This window comes from Mirounga leonina, unplaced genomic scaffold (assembly GCF_011800145.1).
Source record: "Mirounga leonina isolate KUSES-001 unplaced genomic scaffold, KU_Mleo_1.0 Mir_115, whole genome shotgun sequence".
Lineage (NCBI taxonomy): Eukaryota > Metazoa > Chordata > Mammalia > Carnivora > Phocidae > Mirounga > Mirounga leonina.
This window is the reverse complement of record NW_023270268.1, coordinates 21,497,551-21,505,703: the sequence shown is the minus strand read 5'-3', so window position 1 is coordinate 21,505,703 and position 8,153 is coordinate 21,497,551.

Here is an 8,153-nt window from a genome sequence, read left to right as displayed (position 1 = left end):
GGTTATGTATTTGAGCCCTTTCTTGTTTCTTGAGAAAGGCTTGTATTGCTATATACTTTCCTCTTAGGACTGCCTTTACTGCATCCCAAAGATTTTGAACAGTTGTCTTTTCATTTTCATTGGTTTCCATGAATTTTTTAAATTCTTCTTTAATTTCCTGGTTGACCCATTCATTCTTTAGTAGGATGCTCTTTAGCCTCCATGTCTTTGAGTTCTTTCTGATTTTCCTCTTATGATTGAGTTCTAGTTTCAAAGCATGTGGTCTGAAAATATGCAAATAATCCCATTCTTTTGGCACCAGTTGAGACCTGATTTGTGTCCTAGGATGTGATCTATTTTGGAGAATGTTCCATGGGCACTAGAGAAGAATGTGTACTCTGTTGCTTTGGGATGGAATGTTCTGAATAGATCTGTGAAGTCCATTTGGTCCAGTGTGTCATTTAAAGTCTTTATTTCCTTGTTGAACTTTTGCTTAGATTATCTGTTCATTTCAGTGAGGGGAGTGTTAAAGTCCCCCACTATTATTGTATTGTTGTCAATGTGTTTCTTTGCTTTTGTTATTAATTTGCTTATCTAATTGGCTGCTCCCATGTTAGGGGCATAGATATTTACAATTGTTAGATCTTCTTGTTGGATAGACCCTTTAAGTAGGATATAGTGTCCTTCCTCATCTCTTATTACAGCATTTGGTTTAAAATCTAATTTGTCTGACATAAGGATTGCCACCCCAGCTTTCTTTTGGTGTCCATTAGGATGGTAAATCATTTTCCACCCCCTCACTCTAATCTGGAGGTGTCTTTGGGTCTAAAATGAGTCTCTTGCAGACAGCATATCGATGGGTCTTGTTTTTTAATCCAATCTGATAGCCTGTGTCTTTTGATTGGGGCATTTAGCCCATTTATGTTCAGGGTAACTATTGAAAGATAGGAATTTAGTGCCATTGTATTGCCTGTAAGGTGACTGTTACTGTATATTGTCTGTGTTTCTTTCTGGTCTATGTTGCTTTTAGGCTCTCTCTTTGCTTAGAGCACCCCTTTCAAGATTTCCTATAGGGCTGGTTTCGTGTTTGCAAACTCCTTTAATTTTTTGTTTATCCTGGAAGTTTTTTATCTCTCCTTCTATTTTCAATGACAGCCTAGCTGGATATAGTATTCTTGGTTGCATATTTTTCTCGTTTAGTGCTCTGAATATATCATGCCAGTCCTTTCTGGCCTGCCAGGTGTCTGTGGATAGTTCTGTTGCTAATCTAATTTTTCTACCATTGTAGGTTACAGATCTCTTCTCCCAAGCTGCTTTCAGGATTTTCTCTTTGTCTCTGAGACTCATAGGTTTTACTATTAGATGTCGGGGTGTTGACCTATTTTTATTGATTTTGAGGGGGGTTCTCTGTGCCTCCTGGATTTTGATGCCTGTTTCCCCAAATTAGGGATGTTCTCTGCTATAATTTGTTCCAATTCACCTTCTGCCCCTCTCTCTCTTTCTTCTTCTTCTGGGATCCCAATTATTCTAATGTTGTTTCATCTAATGGTATCACTTGTCTCTCGAATTCTGCCCTCATGATCCAGTAGTTGTTAATCTCTCTTCTTCTCAGCTTCTTTATTTTCCATCATTTGATCTTCTATATCACTAATTCTCTCTTCTGCCTCTTTTATCCTAGCAGTTAGAGCCTCCATTTTTGATTGCACCTCATTAATAGCCTTTTTGATTTCGACTTGGTTAGATTTTAGGTCTTTTATTTCTCCAGAAAGGGTTTCTCTAATAATTTCCATGCTTTTTTCAAGCCCAGCTTGTATCTTTAAAGTCATCATTCTGAACTCTAGTTCTGACATCTTACTAATGTCCATATTGATTAAGTCCCTGGCAGTCAGTACTGCCTCTTGTTGTTTTTGTTGAGGTGATTCTTTCCGTCTTGTCATTTTGTCCAGAGGAGAATAGATGAATGAGAGAACAAAATGCTAACAGGGTAACAATGTCCCCAGAAAATATACACTAAACAAATCAGAAAAGACCTGAAACCAGGGGGAAAGAAAGGGAAAGAAAGAAAAAAGATAAAGAAAAAGAAAAAGAAAAACAAACAAAAACAAAACAAAACAAAACAAAACAGAATATGATCAAATATGATCAGGCTGGTGCATAGATCAGTGCCACACACTAGATTTTGGGCATATTTTGGTCTGTTAGAAGAAAGTGCCTCCCAAAATTTTAAAGAAGGAAAAACTTATATATGTACAAAATAAGGGTTAATGTGATGATGGAATATGACTTTAAAGGTGAAAATTATAAAGGATTTTATAATAGGAATTGATAAGAAGGTTGAAAAAAGAAAGAAGAGGATTAAAAAAAAAAAAAGGGAGAGAATGTGATCAGGCAGGAGAGTAGAACAAAGCCATACACTAGAGATTTAGGGTATATTTTGATCTTTAGAAGAAACTGTATCCCAAAATTTTGAAGAGAGAACAACTTATATATATATATACCAAAAATAAGGGTAACTACTATGAAGGGATAGGATATGACTCTAAAAATGAAAAATAAAAAAGATTTTTTTAAAAAAGAGTAGATAAGATGTTGGCTGAAAAAGGGAGAAAGAAAAATTCAAAAAAAAAAAAGTTAAAAAAAATTAACTTTGAAAGACTAAAGAATCATGGGGAAAAAGCCATGAATTCTATGTGCATTATTTCCCTAGTGCTGGAGTTCTGCCATTCTCATTGATCAGTAAACTTGGTCTTGGCTGGCAGTTGTTGCTGATCTTCTGGGGGAGGGGCCTGTTGCCGTGGTTCCCAAATGTCTTTGCTGGAGGTGGAATTGCCCTGCCCTTGCCAGGTCAGGGCTAAGTAATCTGCTTGGGTTTGCTCTTGGGAGCTTTTGTTCCCTGCAAGCTTTCGGTACAGCTTTGGAGGATGAGAGTGAAAATGGCAGCCTCCCAATCTCTGTCCTGGAGGAGCTGAGAACCTGGGTCCCCACTCCTCAGTGAGCCCCCAGAGGAAAGCAGTCAATCACTCCCGTCTCCCCGGTCTCCGGCCGCATTCCATGCTCACCTGGCCAGTGACCGAGCATTTCTATCCCTGGCCCATGACCCTGTGTGGAGTCTCCAAACCCAGCAGATCCCTATGGTGCACTCCCATGCCACTCCTCCGGGGGGAGGATGGGGTGTCTCCCCGGATCTGCTGCTTTTGGGTCCCTGCTGGAGGAGCAGTGGCCTGACTGTGCTGCGGATCATGGTTTATGTCAACCCCAAGCTGAGAGCCCACGCCTCCTCTCCATCTCTGTAGCCAGCTTCCCTGCTCCGATACATGGGCACTCTGCCGCACTCAGGCATCCCTGGTCTTTCTTGTGACCCCAAGGGTCCTGAGACCACACTGTCCCAGTGAGGGTTCCACCACCCGCTTAGCCACTGGAGCAATGTCCCTCAGCAGAGCCGACTTCTACAAGTTCCGATTTTGTGCTCCGGGGCTCTATTTTTTTGCCAGAAGCGGTTGACGGAGGCCTCCTCCCCTACTGTTTATCTTCCCAAATATTGCCTTGGATTCACTTCTCCGCACGTCCTATCTTCCAGAAAGTGGTCGCTTTTCTGTTCAGAGAGTTGTTGCTATTCTTTTCTTTGATCTCCTCTTGAGTTCATAGGTGTTCAGAAAGGTTTGATCCCTATCCAGCTGAATTCCTGGGACCAGACGAAATCCAGGTCTCCTAATCCTCTGCCATCTTGCTCCTCCCTCGAGTCACTTCTTTCCTGTTGTTTTCAAGATTCCCTTTTTGACTTTAATAATTCGATTATAATGTGTTTCAGAGTGGATTTTGAGTTTATCCTACTTGGAGTTACTGTACTCCTTAGATGTATAGATTCATATCTTTCATCAAATTGGGGAAATTTTAAACCATATTTCTTCCAATTTTTGACCATATGCGTACGTTTCTATGCTTTATGGTGTTGAACAAGTTTTTAAGGTTAGGTTGACTTTTCTTCTTCTTCCTTCTCCTCCTCCTTCAGTTCCTTTTCTTCTTCTTCTTTCTTCTCCCTCCTCTTCCTCTTTTTCTTCTTCCTCCTCTTCCTCTTTTTCTTCTTCTTTTGATCTTTAATTGACCTGTCTCAAGTTCACCAGTTGTCTGCTCACATCTAATGTTGAAATGCTCTAATGAATTTTCACTTCAGCTTCATATTTCTGAATAATACTCCTTAATCTCTATAATTTCTAATTGGTTCTTTTTATAATTTATATCTCTTTATTTATATTCTCATATTGTCTTTAGTTCTTTAGATGCAATTTCCTTTAGCTCTTTGAACATATTTAAAATAGCTAATATAAAGACTTTGTCTAAGTCCAATGTCTGTGTTTTCTGAGGGATAGCTTCCATTGATTTTCTCCCCTGGGAATAGGCCATACATTTTTATTTCTCTGTATATATCATAATTTTTTGTTGAAAATTGGACATCTCAAATAATGTGGCAACTCTGGGAAACAGATCCTCCCCCTTTCTCAGGGTTGCTCTGGTGGTTTTTTGTTGTAGTTGTTCTTGTTTGTTTAGTGACTTTTCTAAACAAATTCTATAAAGTCTGTATCTTTGTCATATGTGACTACTGAAGTTTTCACTCAGTCTGCTTAGTGGTTCCCACCAGGGAGACATGTTTAGCACTAGATGAGTTTGGATGAAGTCAAATAAAGACAAACCTTTTGAGTGGGGTCTTTCAGATCTGTCAGACAAAAGAAAATGGGGGCAATTCATTGGAAATGAGATCCATTCTTTTTCCTATAGTGCTGGTAACACAAGTTGTTATTTTTAAATCTACCATTTATCTGGGGAATGGGAGATGGGCTAGAGTAAGTTAAAATACTGCAAAGCCTGCTGTTCTTACTGAGCTATTTTTCTTAATTAAATGTTCCCATGTTGCTGCAAGCCTTTGGTTAATTTCCAGATTTTTAAAAAGTTGATTCTGATAATTCCCCCCCCCAGGTTTATTTTTGTTTATTTATGAAGGGACAGACTTTCAAACATTCTTAATCCATCATTTTCACTGAAGTCACCATGAATGATTAAAAAAAAAAAATAGTGATGTAGAGCTTAATTTCCAATTTAGTTATATTTTTAGTGAACACTTATATGATTGGCAATGTGCTTGGGGATTCAATATTTTATCAGATTTAATCTTTTTAATACCTGAACATGGTTGGTACTATTACTCTTATTTGGCAGATGATGAGAGAGTGAGTTAGAGAGTGAGAGAGAAAATATTAATTTGCCTAGGAGCCAAATCTAGCAGGCTAACTCAAGATCCATTACTTATGTTAAGCACAATATTAGGTTATCTTTCAAAAATTCAAGTTTGTGATGACTGAGGTCCTCAACAAGATTAATAACTCCCTATTATGGTTGTTGAGAAAATTTTTGTTTCATATGAACAGTAGGTTCAGATGATGTTGAGCAATTACTATGCAAAACACTTTATCTATAGTGTCATATCAGATCTTAGAACTTTATGAGATACTTCTTTTTTTTTTTAATGGGAAAAGTCATATTTAGAAAGTTTAAATAACTTGTCTAAAATCAGTGCCATAGATAAAATTTAATCCAGAACTATTAACTAAAAAATATCATTCTCTTCTTCTAAACTCATTGGACTTAGTGATCTATTTGGAAGCAAAAAAAAAAAAAAAAAAAAGATTATTCTGTCACATCCATTATTTTTCTGCAAACAATTAAGGAAAATGAATGTTTGAAAATATTAACCTTATATTAATATTCACTAACATTCATTTAGCAATAGCATGCTACATTCTTGCCATGCATTTTCTCTAATGCTTATATCAATCCAGCAATGTGAGTACCTTGATTCCCTTTTTTATATAAAAATGAAAGGCCAGAAAACATAAGTATTGCCTAGTCACACAGTAAGTAAATGACTGAGCTGGAAATCAATTATAGACTATCTAATCGCAGAGCTCAAGCTTATCCCATTGTGTACAGCTGCTTAGTACTTTGTAGACAAAGTACTTGAGAGATATCAAAGGTGATAAATGAGAATCAATGGCACACAATGGCAAGGTACTGTACTAATGTTAAGACTTAATTGAATAGTCATCTAATTTTTTGAGAATAATTGCTCTCTATTTTGGAAGCTTAACATGGAGAATTTCAAACTTAACACAAATAGAAATTTATATCCCACTAAGAATACCTCTTAGACACCAGAAAGTACTTGGATATTATCCAAAATGTACCAATCAATTAATCTCTTTCAGAATCTAAAGAAATGCAGAATGAAACAAAACAAAACAAAAACATTTCCTTCACAGGTTCACCAATGCAATGTCAGTCCTCAAAAATTCACATGGGTTTCAATAATGTGTTCTACTATAGTATCTTCCCCCTAATATTCTGCTAGGTTCTTGGAATACAAAGGACAAACCCAATCTCCAATCTCAAGAAGTTCTCATACTTATCTATATGCATGTTTATCTGTTTATCTATAAAATATCACATCATTTCGGTAAAATAGAGTCATATATACTGGACATAGAGAAAAGGACAAGATGGGAGGCTTCCCTTGCATTTCTGCAATGATTTCCAGCCTATGACTTTATTATTTTTTTTCTCTTTTTAAATTTTCTTTTAAATTCTAGTTAGTTAACATACAGTGCACTATTGGTTTCCGGAGTAGAATTCAGTGATTCATCACTTACATACAACCCTCAGTGCTCATCATAACAAGTGCCCTCCTTAATACCCATTGCCCGTCTAGCCTACCCCCCACCCACTTCCCTCCATCAACCCTCAGTTTGTTCTCTATCATTAAGAGTCTTTTATGTTTTTTTTTTCCTTCTCTCTCTCTCTTTTTTTTTCTCCCATTCCCATATGTTCATCTGTTTTGTTTCTTTAATTCCACATATGAGTGAAATCATATGGTATCTGTCTTTCTCTGACTGACTTATTTCATTTAGCATAATACTCTCTAGCTCCATCCATGTTGTTGCAAATGGCAAGATTTCATTCTTTTTGAAGCCAGCCCATGACTTTAAATCTCAACTATATCTGTGCAACAGAGTGGAGAGATGAAAAACTGATTCATGGGTTCATAAGAATTCAATGTGTTATCCTAATCATAGCTATCATTCAATGAGTAGTCACTGTATATAAGACATTATCCTAGTTTTGCCTGTATTACCACCTACTATGGAGGTACCAGCATTACCCTTGCTTTTAAAATTAGAAAATTGAAACTAGAATGAGTTAAACAATATATATAAGCTTATACAGCAGATTAGGGATGGGATTTAAACTCAAGAATTTTAGTAGCAGAGTCCTCTTTGTACCGCTGCATTATATAGACTGACATATAACAAAGCCAAAGGGGAGAAATATGTATTATTCAATTAGATGATAGAGTGTTAAGCATTGGCCAAATATAACTCCAATATAATTAAGGACATAATTAAAATAAGTTACAAAATGGGACATATTTGGAAAAGTATATTAAACATATATGATGGAAAAGAATTGACATCTTTGACATAAGAGTTATTTAAAATCAATAATGAAATGATAGACACCTTACCTATTAAATCGACTAAAATGAGAAACAAAAGAAAAGTTTTAAGTGGCCAATTAGTTCAAGACCATAAATTTAGCTCCTCTGATGGCTTAAAAAACAACTCAAAGTCTCATGAATTGCCAATTTAATTTACATAATTAGCAAAGGTTATTTTTTTAAAATGATCTGCAATTTTGAAGATCACATGGTGAAAATGACACATTCATACATATACAATAGTTTTATTTAATTTTTGCAAAGAATGACACTGGAAACAAAAATATAAGATAAGCAGAAATGTAATTGTTTACATTAAATGAATATATATAATGCCAATGCGACTAAGGGCCAAATTAAAACAGGTTATAAAAGTTGACATATGTTTAAAATCAAGTGAAGTAAGCCTTGAAGATACACAGATTAAAAAAAAAAAACACCCATAAAGCCCACTGTTCTTCCCAAAAAACGGTTGTGGAATATATTCTCTAAGACCTTGATATGTTTTTAATGACTTCATGTTTTCCATTCAAAATTTCACATATATAAAAATTTTTCATGGAATATGGCACTGTGTTTTATAAATTTTAAAATACCAGGCTTACCTCAGATGTAAGTGACTTGGTTCCCA